This window comes from Aquarana catesbeiana, linkage group LG09 (genome assembly GCF_042186555.1).
Source record: "Aquarana catesbeiana isolate 2022-GZ linkage group LG09, ASM4218655v1, whole genome shotgun sequence".
Taxonomy (NCBI): Eukaryota; Metazoa; Chordata; class Amphibia; order Anura; family Ranidae; genus Aquarana; species Aquarana catesbeiana.
In genome coordinates this window covers 139,202,922-139,226,137 of record NC_133332.1, presented here as the reverse complement: position 1 = coordinate 139,226,137, position 23,216 = coordinate 139,202,922, and positions in this window count along the sequence as shown.

The following is a 23,216-nucleotide window of genomic DNA, read 5'->3' as shown; positions in this document are numbered from 1 at the left end:
TTATGATTGATCGTTATGCTATTTTCATGTAAATGCCAGAGCTCAATGTTTTACAGCTTTCATGAAATTGTCAATTGCTTTTTGATAAAATAAAATAATTTTAATTAACAGATTTTCAATATTTTTTGACTGCTAAAAAAGCCCATGAGGGAGTCTTCTCCATTTTGTATAGCATTCCAGGGTGTGCAGCATCAGCAGCTCATATACAAGTGTTTTTTTTCCATTCTAAATCCTTTTCAATCTCCAATAAAGAGGTGTATGGAAGGTGACACTTGCATTTCCTAATTAGTAACTAAGTATAGTATAAAAGTTAGTGTAATTCATAATTTTGACTGTACATAATCACCAATCATCTTAACAAGTTAAAAAAAATCCCAGAAGGAGGTGACACTCATCGTATTTTGCTCAAACGTGAAGTGTGGTGGATCCATACTCTCAATATTAGAAAACCATATGGCTTGAATGATAGGATGGACATAAATCTTTTTCTAACATAATCGCACTGTTTGATACATTTATTGTACCACTTTGAACATGCTTTATTTGTTCATGATATGTCCTTCATATGCCTGCTGTGCTTCTTCCTTTCTTCTCTCCATGTGTTTTTAATTGTCTTTGATTGCTTCTGATCAGGATGCACCCGCCCCATTTGGAGTGCTAACTTTGTTAAAAATATCAGTTTTCAAATCAAACATGTATGCTTTGATGAAGGCCTAACCGAAACGCGTCACCGTATAGCCTGTACCCATGTAACCAATAAAGGACTTTTATTCAAAAGCATAGTTGCCGAGTTGCCAGACCCTTTTGATTCAAGTATTGTATTTGGGGCCTGAACGTCCTGGCTAGAGCACCGGATCACAGCTCGTGGACTTTCATATTGGCAGTGGAGCTGGGGTAACATTTCGTTTCCCTAACAATTTCAATATATATATATATATAGATATATCTATCTATAGATATATATCTATAGATAGATATATCTATATATATATCTATATATATATATATATATATACTGTATATTGGTATTGGGGAGATTATATTTTTGCTTTTTTAGTGAGTTGCGCCAGTACAAACAGTATTTAAGGGCATGGCAGCCCACTTTTATTAAACAAATGGAAAGTTCACATATTAGTTGCTCATGCAGGGGTTTCTTCCACAAAAAATCCAAACAATGAAAATGCCAGCTCTTCTGGGACACTTTGTGTCTCTTAGCCTTTAGTTGAAGTGCCCTGCTTCATGGCCCACTCCTGGCCTATGGATTTGGGTTCTACTGACAACCCAATAGGAGCCAACCTGACTACTAGAATGATACCTCCTGGCTGATAGCTGGGGAACCTCTTACCCCTCAGTGAGACCCTCTGTCTCTTAGCTTCTGGCTGGGGCCCTCTGACCCCTGGTTGAGACCTTCCATGTCCCATACTGGGAACGGTCCCCAATTGGGAGCTCTGAGCTATGCTCAAACCTGAGTATATAAAGACCCTGCATACCTGTGTATTCAGACAGGTTGCAGGCATCTTGCAACACCAGGATGCAGGATTGACACTTTCGATCCAGAACTACAGAATCCAGAGAAAGGCAAAAACGCAGCTTTTCTCTGCTCAGGAATGATAGTCCCGAATCTTATATTAACCCTTAATGTGACTCCTGTGTCAAATTCTTAAATTTTTTAAAATCATGCTCATGGGTGATCTTATTATGTTTATATCATGGAATATTCTGGGTTTGAATGACGAGTTTAAACTTTTCTATATACTGTATTTTTATATCTAACAAATTGTAAATTTCAAGTGGCCTGTGTTTTAAATAAATGAACACCACTAAAGTTACTCATCACTTTTTTTACAATGGGTGGATTGGGCATATCACACCACTTACTCATCCTCTGAATGTGGTGTGTCCATCTTAATTCATAAGATTCTTAATTTTCATTATTCTAACAATGTCTGTGACCAAGAGTGTCAATATGTATTTCTATGAGCAAAGTTATTAAATGTGGATATAAAAACCTGGGCTCTGATTGGTTTCTCCATAGGGCTGCACCAGATTTTTCACTCTCCAGTTTTAGTAAATCAACCCCAATGTGTAAATATTGCAGTTGATGCAAATGCAAAGTACAATCAATAGAAAACAATTGGTGTAAAACAGTGCGATCTACACAACCTATCAATAAAACAGCAAAAATATAAACAGATTAAAAACCATACAAATTCATTGGTGATCCATGTAAACTTATCTGTGAATGATGGATGTTAGCAAGTATGATCGATGTACACAACCAATCCATAAAAAATAAATAAACCTTAACCGCTTGCCGACCAGCCGCCGCAGTTGTACTGCCCCAACATGGCTCAGCTGAGCGAATCGCCATTATGTTACGTTGCTTCCTTTTTTGGCCACTAGGGGCGTACACGTGTGCGCTGCTCGCCCCCGGAGCCGATGCGAGTGCCTGGCGGTCACGACGACTGCTGGTCTCCCGCAATCACATGTGACACGGCGAGAACCGGGATCTCTGTGTGTAAATACCGTTATGTTATGTTACGTAAACACAGAGATCCAGGTTCTCTGAGGGGAGAAGAAACTGATCGTGTGTTCATATAAAGTATGAACACCGATCTATCTCTTCCCCTAGCAAGTCCCATCCCCCTTCAGTTAGAACACACACTAGGGAACACAGTTAACCCCTTGATTGCCCCTACTGTTAACCCCTTCACTGCCAGTGACATTTTTACAGTAATCAATGCATTTTTATAGCACTGATTGCTGTATAAATGCCAATGGTCCCAAAAATGTGTCAACATTGTCCGATGTGTCTGCCATAATGTCACAGTCACAATAAAAATCGCAGATCACCGCCATTACTAGTAAAAAAAAAATAATAATAAAAATGCTATAAATCTATCCTCTATTTTGTAGACGCTATAACTTTTGTGCAAACCAATCAATATACGCTTATGGTGATTTGTATTACCAAAAATACGCGTCGGTTTATAACACGCGCCCCAAGTTTAGGAGGGAATTTTAAGGAAAAAAACTTACATTAAAATGCCCATCAATGCAGCCTTATCAGTGTCCATCTGCAGCCTTGTCAGTGTCAGTGCAGCCTTTTCAGTGTCAGTGCAGCCTTTCCCCAGTGTCCATTGCTGCCTTGTCAGTGCAGCTTTGCCCCAGTGCAGAATTGTCAGTGCAGCTTTGCCCCAGTGCAGCCTTCTCAGTGCAGCCTTGCCCCAGTGGTCAGTGCAGCCTTGCCCCAGTGGTCAATGCAGCCTTGCCCCAGTGGTCAGTGCAGCCTTGCCCCAGTGGTCAGTGCAGCCTTGCCCCAGTAGTGAGTGCAGCCTTGCCCCAGTAATCAGTGCAGCCTTGCCCCCAGTGTCCATTACATGCTTGGACAGATCGCCGCTGACATACACAAAGCGTGTAGTTTTAAATATGGTGCCGCAGAGTTCGGAGGGACTCGGCGGAACTGAACGAGCGCCGCCGAGATCACAGTGACTGGGCGGAGCCTAGATACACATAGTCGAGTGTACTCGGCTCTTTCCGGCGCCGCTCACCAAAACGTTCGGCAGAGAGGCATTCTCCTCAACATTCATGGTGGAGCGCGCTCACCGCCTGTCAGCAAAACCTCCTCCTATTGGCGCCCCACCACACACTTTCATTGCCAAGTTCCTGAATTATAAGGACCGGGACACCATCCTCCGGCTCACCCGGGAGTGCGGCAACATACCCCTCTGCAACGTAACAGTTGCAGTCTACCCGGACTTCTCAGCTGAAGTGCAAAAGAAAAGAGCAAGATTCACTGAGGCTAAACGACAGCTGCGGATTCAACACCTACCGTACGCGATGCTCTTCCCGGCCAGGCTTCGGGTGATGAGTGACGGCAAAGCGCAATTCTTTGAAGACCCGCAAACCGTCATCTCCTGGCTGGAAGGACGAGGCGAGGCTGACCCGACTGGTTCGTAGATCCTCATCTACCACACGCTGCCACCACATCGCACGGAACGCTGAGGTGCCTTAAGGCATAATTCTCCTACACACCGCTATGTAACTGTGATCCTGTCATCCTCCCATCCTCTCCCAACCTCTCTCAACCTATGAAACATGCAGTAAACCCCCGCCATTACGTTTTAACTGTGAGTTTCGAGCGGCTCACCTGCATGCTCACCCCCCTGATCTGGACATACATTTGCACCATTGTGCGATTTTCAGTTTGTTCGCCCTGAGGACCCCACTGGTCACCCCAGGAACTTGGCATACACGCCACCCCTGAACTCCAAACATTTAAAGCTGTTTCCCTGGCCAGCCCCTGCCCCTACCATTGTAGATGGCAGGTGTGAGTTTGATCTGCCCCGCTGGTCCAGTGTGCTTGCAGAACGTTTATTTTTTGTGCTTTTTTATAAACTTTCTTTTTTCGTTTTTTACACTGCTCTGACATGCCTCATGGACTACCACATTTTTCTTTTATTTTTACAACATGTATTACCGTCTATTTATGATTTTTTCTCCATGCAATGTCTTACTTATGTGCTGATATTCAATGTCATGGGATGCTCCCTTAGGATCCGATTGCTTACCCCCATTTTCCATCTCACCTTATGGCCCCCCTTAAAATTGTAACCTGGAATGTCCAAGGACTTGGTGATAAGGCCAAGCGGGTGGCAATTCTGTCACACTTTAAAAATCACAAAGCAGATATTTCGATCCTCCTAGAAACTCATCTAGCGGGTCAGAAACAAATGTGCCTCAAAAAACCATGGGTGGGCTGGATGTATCAAGCCCCTTATACCTCGAACTCCTGAGGGGTAGCAATCCTCATAGCCAAATTAACTCAATTCCAGCTTCACTCACTGCAGTCGGATCCCTATGCACCCTATTTTTGCATGCAACTGTACAAGGCATGGCGATACTTCTCCTAGCCTTTTACATACCCCCCCATTCCAATTTACCATGCTGCAGCGTGGGGTAGCCTTCATGGCTCAACACCCCTCCATGCCTGCCATATGGGTGGGAGATTTTAATATGGTTATAGATTCAGGCATGGACTGGCTGTCCCCCGCTGCACTCACCACTCCTCCTCCCGGCATCACCAGATTCGGGAGATTTCTCACGGAATTTGCTCTCACCGACACATGGCGGTATAAATACCCACTGACCTCACGCTATTCCTGCTTCACCCCCTCCCGCCTTGCCCTGTCTCGCATTGACCTTATCCTCCTTACCCCCCCTCTCCTGACACATCTACACATCGACACATCTGAAAATAATACTGGGAGTATGCTATAGGCCCCCTAACCTGAGGGAGGAAGTGGAGACGGATCTCCTATCACAAATTGGAGTAGCAGCAAGGATGGGAAGTGTTATCATAATGGGGGATTTTAATTATCCAGACATAGACTGGGCGGAGGGAACCGCGCATTCATTTAAGGCTCGCCAGTTCCTTAATGTCTTGCAGGACAATTTTATGGGTCAAATGGTAGACGCATCAACTAGAAATAAAACATTACTGGATCTACTGATTACCAACAATACAGACCTGATCACGGATGTGGAAATGCGGGGCAATTTAGGTAACAGCGATCACAGGTCAATTAGTTTCAGTATAAATCACACAAATAGGAAACATACAGGAAATACAAAGACACTGAATTTCAAAAGAGCCAACTTCCCTAAACTACAAACCTTGCTAAAAGGCATAAACTGGGATAAAATATTAGGAACAAAGAATACGGAGGAGAGATGGGTTTGCTTTAAGAGCATATTAAATAAGGGCATTAGCCAATGTATCCCATTGGGTAATACATTTAAAAGAGCAAACAAAAGTCCTGGATGGCTTAACTCCAATGTAAAAATGCATATAAAAGCAAAGGAGAAGGCCTTCAAAAAATACAAGGTTGAGGGATCATCCTCAGCATTCAGACTTTATAAAGAATGCAACAGGAAATGCAAGGGTGCAATTAGGACAGCTAAGATAGAACATGAAAGACACATAGCGGAGGAGAGCAAAAAAAATCCCAAGAAATTCTTTAAGTATGTAAACAGTAAAAAAGGGAGGACAGACCATATTGGCCCCATAAAGAATGAGGAAGGACATCTGGTTACAAAGGATGGGGAGATGGCGAAGGTATTGAATTTATTCTTCTCCTCAGCCTTCACGTGTGAATCGGGGGGCTTCAGTAACCATAACTGCAGTGTTTATCCTCATGACACAACACAGGAAGCACCTCCATGCTTAACAGAGGACGGAATTAAAATTAGACTTGAGAAACTTAACATTAATAAATCACTGGGACCAGATGGCTTGCATCCGTGGGTACTTAGGGAACTCAGTCAAGTGATTGCCAGACCATTGTTCCTAATTTTTACAGATAGTCTACTGACTGGAATGGTACCAGCTGATTGGAGAAAAGCCAATGTAGCACCTATATTTAAAAAGGGCCCAAAATACATCCCTGGGAATTACAGACCAGTTAGCCTAACATCAATAGTATGTAAACTCTTGGAGGGGATGATAAGGGACTATATACAGGATTTTAGTAATATAAACGGTATCATTAGCAGTAATCAGCATGAATTCATGAAGAATCGTTCTTGCCAAACCAATCTATTAACCTTCTATGAGGAGGTGAGTTGCCATCTAGATAAAGGAAGGCCCGTAGACGTGGTGTATCTGGATTTTGCAAAAGCATTTGACACAGTTCCCCATAAACCTTTACTGTACAAAATAAGGTCCATTGGCATGGACCATAGGGTGAGTACATGGATTGAAAACTGGCTACAAGGGCGAGTTCAGAGGGTGGTGATAAATGGGGAGTACTCGGAATGGTCAGGGGTGGGTAGTGGGGTTCCCCAGGGTTCTGTGCTGGGACCAATCCTATTTAATTTGTTCATAAACGATCTGGAGGATGGGATAAACAGTTCAATCTCTGTATTTGCAGACGATACTAAGCTAAGCAGGGCAATAACTTCTCTGCAAGACGTGGAAACCTTGCAAAAAGACCTGAACAAATTAATGGGGTGGGCGACTACATGGCAAATGAGGTTCAATGTAGAAAAATGTAAAATAATGCATTTGGGCGGCAAAAATATGAATGCAATCTATACACTGGGGGGAGAACCTCTGGGGGAATCTAGGATGGAAAAGGACCTGGGGGTCCTAGTAGATGATAGGCTCAGCAATGGCAGGCAATGCCAAGCTGCTGCTAACAAAGCAAACAGAATATTGGCATGCATTAAAAGGGGGATCAACTCCAGAGATAAAACGATAATTCTCAAGACTCTGCTCAGGCCGCACCTAGAGTATGCGGTCCAGTTCTGGGCACCAGTCCTCAGGAAGGATGTACTGGAAATGGAGCGAGTACAAAGAAGGGCAACAAAGCTAATAAAGGGTCTGGAGGATCTTAGTTATGAGGAAAGGTTGCGAGCACTGAACTTATTCTCTCTGGAGAAGAGACGCTTGAGAGGGGATATGATTTCAATTCACAAATACCGTACTGGTGACCCCACAATAGGGATAAAACTTTTTCGCAGAAGAGAGTTTAACAAGACTCGTGGCCACTCATTAAAATTAGAAGAAAAGAGGTTTACCCTTAAACTACGTAGAGGGTTCTTTACTGTAAGAGCGGCAAGGATGTGGAATTCCCTTCCACAGGCGGTGGTCTCAGCGGGGAGCATTGATAGCTTCAAGAAACTATTAGATAAGCACCTGAATGACCACAACATACAGGGATATACAATGCAATACTGACACATAATCACACACATAGGTTGGACTTGATGGACTTGTGTCTTTTTTCAACCTCACCTACTATGTAACTATGTATCTCCTAGACGCGGGTTTTGACACCAGGGTTCTCTCCAATCATTCTCCATACTGGATCACCTTACGATTCCCCTCCCCCCCCATCAGAACATATATGGAGGCTTAACCCGTTCTGGCTATCCATACTACCCAACCTAGATACGATCCAATCCGAATGGGAGCATTTCTTCCGTACCAATGAAGGCTCCACTTCGGCAGGGAATGTCTGGGGCACATTTAAATTACATGCTCGCACGATACTTTATGTGCACATCAACAGACACAAGGCCACCTCCAAAGCACTGCTCCGCCAGGCAGAGGATCATCTAGGTACACTTGAGCAAACTTTCCATAGCGACCCAACAGCAGCTAACGCTACCCTTGTGCGCGCGCAATCCAGACTGACCGAACAGTTACACTATGAGAAAGCCAAACAAGGCATTTTCTTCACTAAGCAACGCATCTTTGAACACGGTGAGAGAGCCGGTAAGCTCCTTGCATATATGGCACACCTAGAACATAAGCCCCCAGTGGTAGTCTCCCTCCAATCAACCTCTGGAGCTAGTATTATGGATCCAGATTTGGTGACTGAAGAGTTCAAGGCCTTTTACTCTAATTTGTACTCCTCAAGAGCTAACTACTCCCAAGAGGAGCTTTCGGCTTTCCTGCTGACCATTGACTTCCCTATGCTCACCCCATCACAAATTGCCCAATTAGATGCCCCTATTACTACCGACTGTATAACGGAGGCCCTGTCTCAACTCCCTGTGTCCAAAGCGCCCGGCTCCGACAGACTCCCCCTAGAATTCTTCAACCAATTTGGAGAAATCCTTGTTCCTAAATTATGTAAACTGTACTCCCACATCTTCGACACTGGCATGCTTCTGGCCTCTATGAGTGAGGCACTCATCGTTTTGATACCCAAACCCGGTAAGGACCCCCACCTCCCCGAATCATATCGACCAATCTCCCTTCTTCAGCTGGACGTCAAAATCCTTGCCAAAATACTAGCCATACGCCTAAATAAAGTTATCCTAAACCTCATCCACCCTGACCAAACCGGGTTCATGCCCAATAAAAACACGGCCTTCAATCTCCGGAGACTCCACATGAATTTACAATCCCATCATGACAATGCAGGATCCAGAATAGTGGTTAGCCTTGATGCCGCTAAGGCATTTGACTCTGTGGAGTGGAGGTACCTATGGGAGTGCCTCCGTAAATTTGGGTTTGGGCCAAAATTTATCAAATGGATCCAGCTTCTCTACCAGAGCCCTACTGCACGTATCCTTGTGAATGGTAGAATATCCCCTTCTTTTCAGCTTTCCCACGGCACACGACAGGGCTGCCCCATTTCGCCACTACTATACGCCCTAGCTGTAGAACCTTTAGCTATAGCTCTTAGAAATCACCCCAGCATCAAGGGTCTTAGACGCGAACACATAACAGAGCTAATAAGCTTATACGCTGACGATATGCTGCTGTACCTGGCAGATGCCGGACCGTCCCTTCAGGCAGCCTTACAGCTCATTACAGATTTCGGAGCATTCTCCGGCTTACAAATAAACTGGGACAAATCCCAAATTCTCCCCCTAGACTTTGCTGTCCCCACCGCTGACCAAGCCTCGCTCCCACTAGTCAGAACAGACAATTTTAAGTACCTGGGTATCCAGATTTCTCGCTCCCTACAAGACTATATTGCCCTTAACATTGAACCCCTATACTCAACCCTCAAAACTAAGACACAAACATGGTCTTGTCTCCCACTGGGGGTTATGGGACGAATAAACCTAGTTAAGATGATCATACTCCCCAAACTGCTCTATATCTTTTGGCAAGCCCCTCTCTATATCCCTCAGCGAATATTTAAATCCATGGAATCGATCCTAAATACCTTCATTTGGGGCTCCTCCCGACACAAGTTGCTGTGGAGGGTTCTCAAATGCCCGACTGACCTCGGTGGTGCTGCGGTACCAGACCTCTTCACATACTACGTAGCCTCTCAGCTCTCTCAATTCTTTTATATAAATCATGAAGACAAAGAGAGATATTCTACCCTAATCTGTTCTCAAATCCCCGGCCCAATATCCCATCCCTTTCAGACTCTGTTCTGTGGCTCTCTTGGCCTGCCGCGCGCCATAGATAGGCATCACATGCTCTTCCACCACCGGAAAATATGGCAACAGGCTTTGCGCCTCAGCAGAGCACCTGATCCTCATTCACACACACCCTTGTGGAACAATCCACAACTGCCAGAGATGGCATCCATCCCTGACAATGCTCTGTATATCGATAAGGGAATAATATATTTAACACAAGTAATAGCCAATGGCACGGTTAAACCTTTCCAAACCCTGAAAGAGAACTTCGCCCTACCTAATCATATTTTTTTCCGATACATACAGCTCCGCCACTCCCTTAACACCACCCAATTTAGGGACTCCATCCCAATCCTTGAAATTATGTTATTAGTGGACATAATCTCCGGGACAGACTCTAAAAAACTTATTTCACAGATATACAACTATCTCCTATTACCCACGGCACAAACCACAGCTTCCCTACTAAAAACCCAATGGGAGCCTGACTTGGGCACAATATCTGGTGAGGACTGGGAGGAGGCACTTGTCATCTCCAAGACCGTACCTCCTAAATTGTCGGACCGCCTTACCCACCTTTATATCCTACACAGATCATACCTTACACCCCACCGTATCTCCAAATACAACCCTGAACACAACCCTAATTGCCCCAGATGCGGGCACCCTACCAGCTCCTTCTACCACCTGCTATGGACCTGCCCCCCTATACAAGAATACTGGACCCAAGTGGTCCAATTCCTCCATGACCGCATGGGCTCCCCTTTGACTGTGTGCCCCAGACAGTGTATATTGGGACTCCTTTCGTTACCTGAAAGCGAAAAATACTTAAACATATTCTTACAAGAAACTTTGTTTATGGCCAGGTTACAGATCGCTAAACTATGGTTGAGAGAATCCCCCCCCCACGCTGCAACAATGGATGCGAGCTGTCAATAGCACTCTCCCCTACAAAAAAGCACTTTACACCCACAGGGGATGCCCAACCAAATATCACAAAGTTTGGGACAGATGGACTACAGACTCCTCCACTTGCAACGTCACAGAGTAAAGAAACACCCCCACGTTTAACCCCCCCCCCCATGTCTTTGTGTGATCATTATGGCATACTCACCAAGTCGCTATAATTATGGCATTTTTATCAGCCTCTTGCATGTTAGATAACTCCTGTACCCCGTCATGAAGCACTGTCACTGTGATTATTCTGCATGTAGTGCCTGTTGCACTTTATTGTTGTTCAAGAAAGACATTTTCTATAATCTTTTCTAAGCTTTTTCACATCCGTCTGTTAATGCATCTAAAATGCTCAATAAACGATATCTTGATTAAAAAAAAAAAAAAAGTCCGTCGGAAATCCATCAAAAGTCAATTGAAAGTCCGCTGGAAAGTCTGTCGGACCAGTCCGGTCGAAAAGTCCGACCGTGTGTACGCGGCCTTACACACACTAATGTCGCATACGCACGATCGGAATTTCTGACCACAAATGTTCGATGTGAGCTTGTTGTCGGAAGTTCTGACCATGTTTAGGCTCCTTCGGACATTTTGTGTTGGAATTTCTGACAACAGATGTTTGAAAGCTGGATCTCAAATTTTCCAACAACAAAATCCGTTATCGTAACTTCCGAGTGTGTGTAAACAATTCTGATGCACAAAATTCTACACATGTTCTGAATCAAGTACAAGACGAAAGCGCTCAGTCTGGTAAAACTAGCGTTCGGAATGGAGATAGCACATTCGTTACTCTTTTAATGCAGTGCATTCTCTTCTTCTTTAGAATGCTAGAATAATGAAGTTGTTTTGCTGCTGATATTCACACAGAGGGGGTTATTTACTAAAGGAAAATCTACTTTGCACTGCAAGTGCACTTGAAAGTGCACTGAAAGTGCACTTGGAAGTAAAGTCACTGTAGATCCGAGGGAGACATGCAAGGAAAATAAAAAACAACATTTTAGCTTGCACATGATTGGATGATTGGATGCAGTGCAAAGTGGATTTGCCTTTCGTAAATAACCCCCAGAGTTCTGACAAGCTGCATTCTTTATTATTTCTCATGATCTGCTGAATAATCTTTTTTTTTTTTTTCGCCAGATCTCCAGAATAATGTTTCTATTTTTTTTAATCAAGATCTCCTTATTTTTTTTTCAATGTTTTTTTCTAGTGATCTCCATAATATTTTTTGTCGTTTTGTGTGTCAAGTTACCACAACACCATTATTAACTTATATTTTTTTAACCTCAAGGAAATTGGGTGGTGTTGGTGTCCCTTGTTAATTTGACATTGTATTTTTGAAATGTACCTGCCTACTCACAAACTGTCCTTTTTGAACTAAAACACACAAAACACACATTTTCACACATTTGTGAAATTAAAATAGAAATTTATTAGGGGTCATAACAAAATAAAGAGGAAGGCAACGCTGGATAAACTGTTGAGACTGGCAAAGCCTTTGTACCCCAGGGCAGACATCAATTATTTGACAGGCAAAATTGGTAGTCTGAGAAGTCCATTTAATAGGGAGCACAATATGGTCCATGACTCCGAGAGATCGGGGCAGCAGCAGATGTATGTTCTGAGGGTGTGGTCTTACAACAGCCTGTCTTTTGCCAGACCAGACCGAACCCAGGCCATCACTCTCTTGTCTTCCTACCACGCTTCCTTCCAAGCTGTGGCTGTGGTGTTGGAGTTGTGGCAGGGTGTAGAGGAGGAGTATGGTCCAACTCACGTATGTGACTTTTTTTTGTGAGTTTGACCATCACCTCCTTATTTATGGCCTGATACATGACTTTCTCACAAATGAGGCATTTGCCCACCTCCACTTCCTGCAATTTGCTGTCTGCCATGCAGGCATAGGCCTCTTGAAGATTGGGGGTGGTTCTGAGGGCCGCAATCCTGCTGAATCAAAGAAAGCGCTGACTCCTCCACATTACTCCCCTTCCTGGGCCTTTTTGTTGGTGGAAGGAAGAGTGGAAGGAAGGGTTGCGAGTGATGGCCTGATTTCAATCTGGTCTGACAAAAACCGCAGTCTGTCGTAGTACCACAGCCTGGGGACATAAATGTCATCTGCTGCTGCTCCTGATCTCATGGAATCCTGGACCTTCTTGCGCTTTCTATTATATGTTCTCCTCAGGCCCCCAATTTTGCACTTCAAATAGGGGATGGTTGCTGTGGGAATCACCGGCTTCACCAATTCCAGCAATTGATCCAGGGCTGCCTACCTCTTTATTTTATTACTATAAAAGGGTGTTTTAACTGCCACAGACAGGGTAGCTCCCTGTATTTATCAATGAAGCTAGGGAGGTAGTTATGATCGTTGAATCGATCCATTTTCTCTGCAAGACACAACACAAGACAAACCTTAATGTCAGGCTAAACTTTCCTAATCTTGTCCCAATATAGGCCTCAATCTATAAGCAGTACAGGCCACTGATGCCCCAAGTTAAAATTGTACCTTTGTTAGCACGTTTGGCGCTTGCGCTACTCTGTCCTCTGCTCACAGATCATACATACGACGCATGCGTGTTAGGCTTTATATACCCTACATATGCATGAAATTCTGCCTGCCCCTGACCTTCTTTCTAGTATATTCCCCGCCCCTTCTCTTTTGGCGCAGTGGGAGAGCACATGGCGGAGACAGAGCAGGTGCATGCAGAGGAGAGCAGCAACGTTGAAAGCCCAGAGCCACAAACATCACGATCCAGGAGATTTAAAGCCTCAAATATGTCCTTTAGTGAGATGGTGGACATCTTGAAGAGGGCTGACTATGAAGGGAAATATGGACCGTACAGAAACCCAAACTTGAGAAAGGCCAAAATCATGAGAAAAGTTGTGAAAAGTCTGCAGAAGAATTTTGGAGTACGACGATCCAAGAAGCAATTGAGGAAACAATGGTCAGACCTCAAATTGAGGGAGCAGGATCAGTACAGAAGAATCAAGAGAGTGCTGCAAAAAAGTATTTTGTTGTGTGTTCCTGTTATTATTATTACTTTAGTGCTGCTCCATGTGCTTTTCTTTACTGTTGTACAGTTTAAAATGGCATTTAAAATGGCAAATTTCAGGTTTGTGGGCACAGTAATCGTTCGTAGTAAACATCGTTCATTCACCCACTAATACAATGTTTTTTGCAGGTGCAAGTTAACTACATTTTTTCAGGCCTATTTGTATTAAAAGAAGTTTGTTGTCTAGATGGGTTTGTAACTATAATGAAATGCAAACTTGATTCAGTGTAAGGAGAGGACACTCAGGAGCACTAGTGTGGGACGCAGGAGCACTAGCGTGGGACACCAGAGCACCCTTTTTAGGGTGTCCCACACAGGTGCTCCAGTGGATACTAGGGGTGTCTCCAAGTGGGAAACTTTACCAAGAAAAAGTAAGTATTCCAGCTTGAAGAAAAGGAAAGAAGCATGTCTTCAGCTTGGAACTCTGCCAAAACAGACAATTGTATGACACGTCAAGCAATGTTTCATATTCCTATTTCTTGCCTCAAATATCTGTGTGCTAAGTATACCTTTTTTTATTCACATAGGGGAGAAAAGACTCAGGACATCAGAGGACACCAGGGACCCTCAACCTCCTAAAGAAGGGGAAGTCACCACACCACAACCTGAGGATGTGGAGGGAGGAGAGGTTACATAGTTACATAGTAGGTGAGGTTGAAAAAAGACACAAGTCCATCAAGTCCAACCTATGTGTGTGATTATGTGTCAGTATTACATTATAGATCTCTATATGTTGCGGTCATTCAGGTGCTTATCTAATAGTTTCTTGAAGCTATCAATGCTCCCTGCTGAGACCACCGCCTGTGGAAGGGAATTCCACATCCTTGCTGCTCTTACAGTAAAGAACCCTCTATGTATTTTAAGGTTAAACCTCTTTTCTTCTAATTTTAATGAGTGGCCACAAGCCTTGTTAAACTCTCTTCTGCGAAAAAGTTTTATCCCTATTGTGGGGTCACCAGTACGGTATTTGTAAATTGAAATCATATCCCCTCTCAAGCATCTCTTCTCCAGAGAGAATAAGTTCAGTGCTCGCAACCTTTCCTCATAACTAAGATCCTCCAGACCTTTTATTAGCTTTGTTGCCCTTCTTTGTACTAGCTCCATTTCCAGTACATCCTTCCTGAGGACTGGTGCCCAGAACTGGACCGCATACTCTAGGTGCGGCCTGAGCAGAGTCTTGTAGAGTGGGAGAATTATCGTTTTATCTCTGGAGTTGATCCCCCTTTTAATGCATGCCAATATTCTGTTTGCTTTCTTAGCAGCAGCTTGGCATTGCATGCCATTGCTGAGCTTATCATCTACTAGGACCCCCAGGTCCTTTTCCATCCTAGATTCCCCCAGAGGTTCTCCACCCAGTGTATAGATTTAATTCATATTTTTGCCACCCAAATGCATTATTTTACATTTTTCTACATTGAACCTCATTTGCCATGTAGTCGCCCACCCCATTAATTTGTTCAGGTCTTTTTGCAAGGTTTCCACATCCTGCGGAGAAGTTATTGCCCTGCTTAGCTTAGTATCGTCTGCAAATACAGAGATTGAACTGTTTATCCCATCCTCCAAATTGTTTATGAACAAATTAAATAGGATTGGTCCCAGCACAGAACCCTGGGGAACCCCACTGCCCACCCCTGACCATTCTGAGTACTCCCCATTTATCACCACCCTCTGAACTCGCCCTTGTAGCCAGTTTTCAATCCATGTACTCACCCTATGGTCCATGCCAACTGACCTTATTTTGTACAGTAAGCGTTTATGGGGAACTGTGTCAAATGCTTTTGCAAAATCCAGATATACCACATCTACGGGCCTTCCTTTATCTAGATGGCAACTCCCCTCCTCATAGAAGGTTAATAGACTGGTTTGGCAAGAACGATTCTTCATGAATCAATGCTGATTACTGCTAATGATACCGTTCTTATTACTAACATCTTGTATATAGTCCCTTATCATCCCCTCCAAGAGTTTACATACTATTGATGCTAGGCTAACTGGTCTGTAATTCCCAGGGATGTATTTTGGGCCCTTTTTAAATATTGGTGCTACATTGGCTTTTCTCCAATCAGCTGGTACCATTCCAGTCAGTAGACTATCTGTAAAAATTAGGAACAACGGTCTGGCAATCACTTGACTGAGTTCCCTAAGTACCCTCAGATGCAAGCCATCTGGTCCCGGTGATTTATTAATGTTAAGTTTCTCAAGTTAATTTTAATTCTGTCCTCTGTTAACCATGGAGGTGCTTCCTCTGTTGTGTCATGAGGATAAACACTGCAGTTATGGTTACTGAAGCCCCCCGATTCACTCGTGAAGACTGAGGAGAAGAATAAATTCAATACCTTCGCCATCTCCCCATTGACTCGGTTAAATTGATGATAGGCAACTCCTATCCTCATATTGATTAGTGGTTCCAAATTAATAATAACTACTGCAGTAGGGAACAGACACAAAAGATACGCTCAGTATCTTTCCAAATTACTGTTCTGCTTTATTATGACGCAATTGAAGGTTTTTATGCACATGATTATGTAGGTATCACATTAATATTACAATTGTAGGTTTATCGTAACAAGGGGCGTTACATAGGCAGGCTTATTCTAATCAGGACTCGAAAGAATGTAAACATTTACTGAAAACATTATTAGTGCTGTTGCACAGTGAGGGCAGTGTGCAATACATACAAAATACAATACAATTATATACAGAACTTACACATTTCCATTACAGTCTCCCCTCTTTTGATCAATATTTTGATCACTAACCATACCTGCTATCACCTTTAACCTGGAACCTCCACACGCTTAGGTAGAGGTAGTCCTGGCCAAAGAGGCAAAAAAAAACTCCATTGTGGAGAAAATAATAGCTGAGCAACTTTTTCATTACAAAATGACTTTTCATTGTGAAAAACAAATGATTGATAAGACATATTTACAGAGTACTGGCTGTATACTCCTGTGGCCAGAATGGCCTTCTAGCTGAATTGTGGACATGCTGACTTATCAGCATATGTAAACACAGACAATTCTACATAAAATGGAAGACGTACAAAAGACAAATATGACTTCAACATGGCTGAACTACTTTTCATATATATATATCTATATCCCTTACAATTAAAGTAATTGAATCAAAAAGTACCCTAGACTGTGATCACAAGAGGGAAACAAATCAAACACAGATTTCTTTAATTTAGTCATTTTTGCAGTGTCTGGTGTGGATCCAGGTGACTTTTCCTTCAAGTTTTGCAAAAACTGTACATGAAATAGATGCTGTATTGAGTCTCCAAACATTTCCTTATATATAGATGTCTCTTAACAATCCACAAGTCACCTGGCTTTAGTTTTAGATCCTTCCAAACTTTTAGTATCTGGAATTGGGGAGAAAACACATAAATGAGTTTGTCAAAAAACCTTAAAAGATCAGCAACATTCTCTGTGAGATCCGAATGGAAGACTTCAGCTGCTGAGACAAAATATAAGCAAGTGAGTAACACACTCCCAAACTAAATCATATAGGGAGAGAGTCCAACATCCCCCTTAGGGGCTTCATAAAATATAAGAAAACATTCAGGCAAAAGTTTTCTAGTTTCTTACTCTACTTTGTCCACTACATTGTAGACAGTGGGGGGTGTAAAAATAAAACCTCAAAACTTCTAGTAAGGACTCTCCTATAAAAAAAATGATTTCCTCTGTTACTCTCTGTACTTTCTGGCACTCTGTACTTACAAACTACTTCTGATAACACTTTTTACTGTGGCCTTTGCAGTAGCATTTGCCACTGGACATCCAAAAAAACATGTCCATACAGACAAAATGCATACTTGTAAGATCCTGACTTGGGCATCTGGATATATCTTTTTTGTGATCTTTGGAAGGGATGTTCAGCTTTTGGTAACACCTTTGGTAACAGGTAAAACAAGAAGTGGTATGTTATAAAAACAACTGTGGAGAACCCTGGCTCTATCCCACGCTCATTTACTAAGGCAGCCATAACTGCTTGTGACTGATGACACGGTCCATGTGTCAAGCTGGAGGGAAAAGAGTGGCTGGCAGACATAAATGATCACCTTTTCCAAAGTCCTGTTTCATAAGAAGTTGCCCCCTGTGGACCACTTGTTCTTCTCGTTCTGGGGTCCTTAAAGTTGATTAATCCCAGCTATACTGGGCCAGAACTAGGGTGGAATCTGTGAGTTGCACAGACCCATCAAGTGTCCGGGGCTGTAAATGCAGCATCCTTAGTCACCTGGTCTGCTTCCATGTGTGAGTTTTAAAGTTAATATGGCTACCTCAGCAAGAACCTGGAAGGCTGAAAACAGCCGATCAAATTAACTTGGCATGCTTGGTTGGTTTACCTGCCGAAGTAAAAACAAACTTCTGGCCCTTTAAATGGAACCAAAAGCTCTCTATATCTTGACTATCTATATAAATATACATTCTTTTTATAGCTCACAGGCTTTGCTAAAACATGGAGCTCTGCTTCTTGAGCTGGGGAAAAAGGATCCAATGACTTTGAATACAGAGTATCCTTCTGGGTGATAAACTGCATACTCAAATCTACAAAAAATGTAATATCTGGGTCTTCAGGGAGTGTGTCCTGCACTGGGCTCACAGTAACTGATTCCTACACCATCAATTTAACACACGTGTCTTCCTTTGTCTCCAGCCTCCTCCAATAGAGGCAATAAGGTGGCTGGATTCAAATGTACACATTTTTCATTGTTATATTTGTACATAAACAAACTCATATTTTAAACCTTTCATTAGACAGACATTTAGTTAGCTGTATATTTGCTGCACAGAATGTCGGACCATTAAAAATTAAATGTTTGACCAAAACAATATCTAACTTTGTCTAATAGCACCTTTGCATAAAAGCTGCAGCTCTGATATATCGTGGTGAACCCTTCATTACTGGGTCCAGCTTGCATAAATATATTACAATGGCTTGTTTTCTATCACGCTATTTGTGTAAGAACTCCAGTTTCATGTTTCAAAAGACAACTTTTTCCTGGCAATATTATAACAAATGATAACAATACCCTGCGGTCATGGAGAGATGCCCATAAATCCAAAATATTCTTCTGCTTATCCCACTGTACTTACAAGGAAAAGGGGCACATCATTTCACAATCCACACATTCTGCTTTGGATTTCAAAAATAAAAATAAATAAAAACAAAAGGACCAAGAATCTGTATGATGGACCAGAAAGCATCAAAAACTATAAAACAACTGTCTGCAGGTGGCATCTATCCTAACAGGGTGTGTGGACTTGATGTGATGGGTCTGTTATACTTAAATTCTATTTATTATTACTCTCACATCATGGGCCGCACATCAAGTTATCATCAAAAACCTTACAATATCATTTTTGTAGAAGAACTTCTTATGTATCCCATCCATCTTGGCTTTGTTAAATATTATGGCAGCTTTATTCAAAATAAAAACCTCATCTTAATCTTTTTTTTCTCTCAATAAGGGCTTATTGCATAAATGTAAAATTACAAAATTGTTATCTTAATCTAAACTAATCCCATTTTTACAAATTTCCCCAATAACCTGGATTTCATTTCCAACCAAAGGTTGTCTAAACCAGTTTCAATATATCTATATAATTGTTAAACTCATATTAGAAATGAATACTCATTATTACTTAATTTTACTTAATTACCCTTTTTTAAATGCACTGTTTCCACTATCAAAGGATATTCAATTTGTGCAATACACAGTTAAATGCAACCTTCATTTTACCATGTTTAGAAAACAGATTCAAAATAATTGTGATCACATTGTTTACCATTAGATTCGTTAACCCGGCACATGTTTTGTCTAAAAAACTGGAATTGGCATGGTGTCCTTCCAGCTTATCACTGACCTCTCAGGGACATTCTTTCAGGAGAGCACAAAGGAGGGGGTCACATCTGCGTACATGACACACACAAGCAATAGAACTAAAGGTCCCAGCATTCGCACACACACCAATATCTCTCTAAAATCGTTTACTTTTTCCCATTTGTACACAACACATGCATATCATTCTCTCACTTTCTTTTAACTCTCATTAATATTTTCCTGCCTAAATTCTGCATTCCTTATTTTGTTCAGATATCTTTTATATCTAGCTTCTATGATCAGATGGACAGTCAGAGTACTCATCCCATCTTCTCTCTCTGACAACATATAAAGTATTCTGTTTTAATTCTCATTTCTCTGTTTCTGACTTTTAATAGTTGTAGTGCCTGACCCCAAATTCATCCCACAACTTAACATGAAAATGTCCCTTTTCTGTCTAGTGTTAATGTCACCCTTGATCCATCCTGCTCACATAGATAGCTGTTTCTTTAGCTATTTACTCTGCATTATTCTTGGTCCCTGTGGACCTTGGTAACCCAGTTACCCATTGTGGATCCATGTCCACTCTAACCATTAATCTAGGGGCTCAGTATAGGCGGAACCGCACCTTTGGTTCATATATAGCGCTCCTCTTGCGCTGGGCATTTTTGAGGGTCTCTTACCCTTCATTCCCTTACTTAATTCAATGCCCATAATGACTGGCCAGTCTTCTCTCTTCTCTACGTGTGCCTATACCCTCTTGCCTCTAAACTACTTTATCTAGCAGATTTACTACATATACCTGTGAACAGCACTATTCTTCCCTTTCTTATCTATAACACTCCAATGGACAATAGACAGGGACAACATAACATATAACCACCAATCAATACAGTTCGATTAAGGTGAGAAAAATAGGTACCCTTTGTCCCGAAAATGCCTTACCGATCAAGGAAGTCTGATAACTCAAATGTAAGCAAAAGGCTTACCTCAGCCGGCTGATTATCAGAAATTCCCGGATCGTCTCAAGCTCCTCGTTTCGGATACTCAGGGTCACCTAGAATCCCCTCCTGGCTGGCTCGCCATGCTGACTCGGTTAAATTGATGATAGGCAACTCCTATCCTCATATTGATTAGTGGTTCCAAATTAATAATAACTACTGCAGTAGGGAACAGACACAAAAGATACGCTCAGCATCTTTCCAAATTACTGTTCTGCTTTATTATGACACAATTGAAGGTTTTTATGCACATGATTACGTAGGTATCACATTAATATTACAATTGTAGGTTTATCGTAACAAGGGGCGTTACATAGGCAGGCTTATTCTAATCAGGACTCGAAAGAATGTAAACATTTACTGAAAACATTATTAGTGCTGTTGCACAGTGAGGGCAGTGTGCAATACATACAAAATACAATACAATTATATACAGAACTTACACATTTCCATTACACCATCCTTTGTAACCAGATGTCCTTCCTCATTCTTTATGGGGCCAATATAGTCTGTCCTCCCTTTTTTACTGTTTACATAATTAAAGAATTTCTTGGGATTTTTTTTGCTCTCCTCCGCTATGTGTTTTTCATGTTCTATCTTAGCTGTCCTAATTGCACCCTTACATTTCTTGTTGCATTCTTTATAAAGTCTGAATGCTGAGGATGATCCCTCAACCTTGTATTTTTTGAAGGCCTTCTCCTTTGCTTTTATATGCATTTTTACACTGGAGTTAAGCCATCCAGGACTTTTGTTCGCTCTTTTAAATTTATTACCCAATGGGATACATTGGCTAATGCCCTTATTTAATATGCTCTTAAAGCAAACCCATCTCTCCTCCGTATTCTTTGTTCCTAATATTTTATCCCAATTTATGCCTTTTAGCAAGGTTTGTAGTTTAGGGAAGCTGGCTCTTTTGAAATTCAGTGTCTCTGTATTCCCTTTATGTTTCCTATTTGTGTGATTTATACTGAAACTAATTGACCTGTGATCACTGTTACCTAAATTGCCCCGTATTTCCACATCCGTGATCAGGTCTGTATTGTTGGTAGTCGGTAGATCCAGTAATGTTTTATTTCTAGTTGGTGCGTCTACCATCTGACCCATAAAATTGTCCTGCAAGACATTAAGGAACTGGCGAGCCTTAAATGAATGCACGGTTCCCTCCGCCCAGTCTATGTCTGGATAATTAAAATCCCCCATTATGATAACACTTCCCATCCTTGCTGCTAATCCAATTTGTGATAGGAGATCTGTCTCCACTTCCTCCCTCAGGTTAGGGGGCCTATAGCATACTCCCAGTATTATTTTCCCCTTAGCTTCATCCCTTTGGAGCTCTACCCATAAGGATTCCACCTCCTCTCTAGCTCCCTCAGTGATGTCATCTCTCACATTTACTTGTACATTATTCTTGATATATAGGCATACCCCTCCCCCTTTTTTACCCTCTCTATCCTTGCGGTATAGGGTATACCCTTGAATGTTTGCCAGCCAATCATGAGAGCTGTTGAACCAGGTCTCTGAAATTCCCACAAAATCCAAATCCTCCTCGTACAACGGTATCTCTAGTTCACCCATCTTGTCCGCCATGCTCCTGGCATTTGTGAACATGCCACATAGTTTAGACCGGTCGCATATTGTCCTCATATTGGGTGTTTCGAGATTGCAACTAGGACTTGCTACTATACTCACCTTGTGTTTTTGTACTTTGGTTAACCTACCACTAATGCCCCCAATACTACCCTCTGGAATATCTTTCGCACTGGCTATCTCTGCCTCTGGACCCTCCCCCCATCGCCTAGTTTAAAAACCCCTCTAACTTTTTGGCCATCTTCATTCCCAGCAGATCTGCACCCTCCTCATTTAGGTGCAGTCCGTCCCTTCTATAGTACCGGTTACCGACTGAGAAGTCGGCCCAGTCCTCCAGGAACCCAAACCCCTCCTTACTACACCAGCTCTTCAGCCACTTGTTTACTTCCCTAATCTCCCTCTGCCTTTCTGGTGTGGCTCGATGTACCGGTAGAATTCCTGAGAATACTACCTTGGAGGTCTTTTTTCTCAATTTAGCTCCTAAGTCCCTAAAATCATTCTTTAGGACACTCCATCTGCCTCTGACTTTGTCATTGGTGCCAACGTGCACCATGACAGCCGGGTCTTCCCCAGCCCCTCCCAGTAATCTGTCCACAAGATCCGTGATGTGCCGAACCCGAGCGCCCGGTAGACAACATACTGTTCGGCACTTCAGGTCTTGGTTACAGATTGCCCTCTCTGTCCATCTAAGAATTGAGTCCCCTACCACCAGAATCTGTCTTTCCTTTCCCTTTTGCTGCCCCCCCACTCTCACTGGAGGAGTTCTTCCCCCGTCAGCTAGGAGAGTCCCTCAGCTCCAGCAGTGCTGGTGCCTGACTGGTTTCACCAATGTCACTCAATGGAGCATACTTATTGGGATGCTCCAGTCCTGGATCGGCCTCCCTGGCACTTCCCCCTCTACCCCTCCTGACT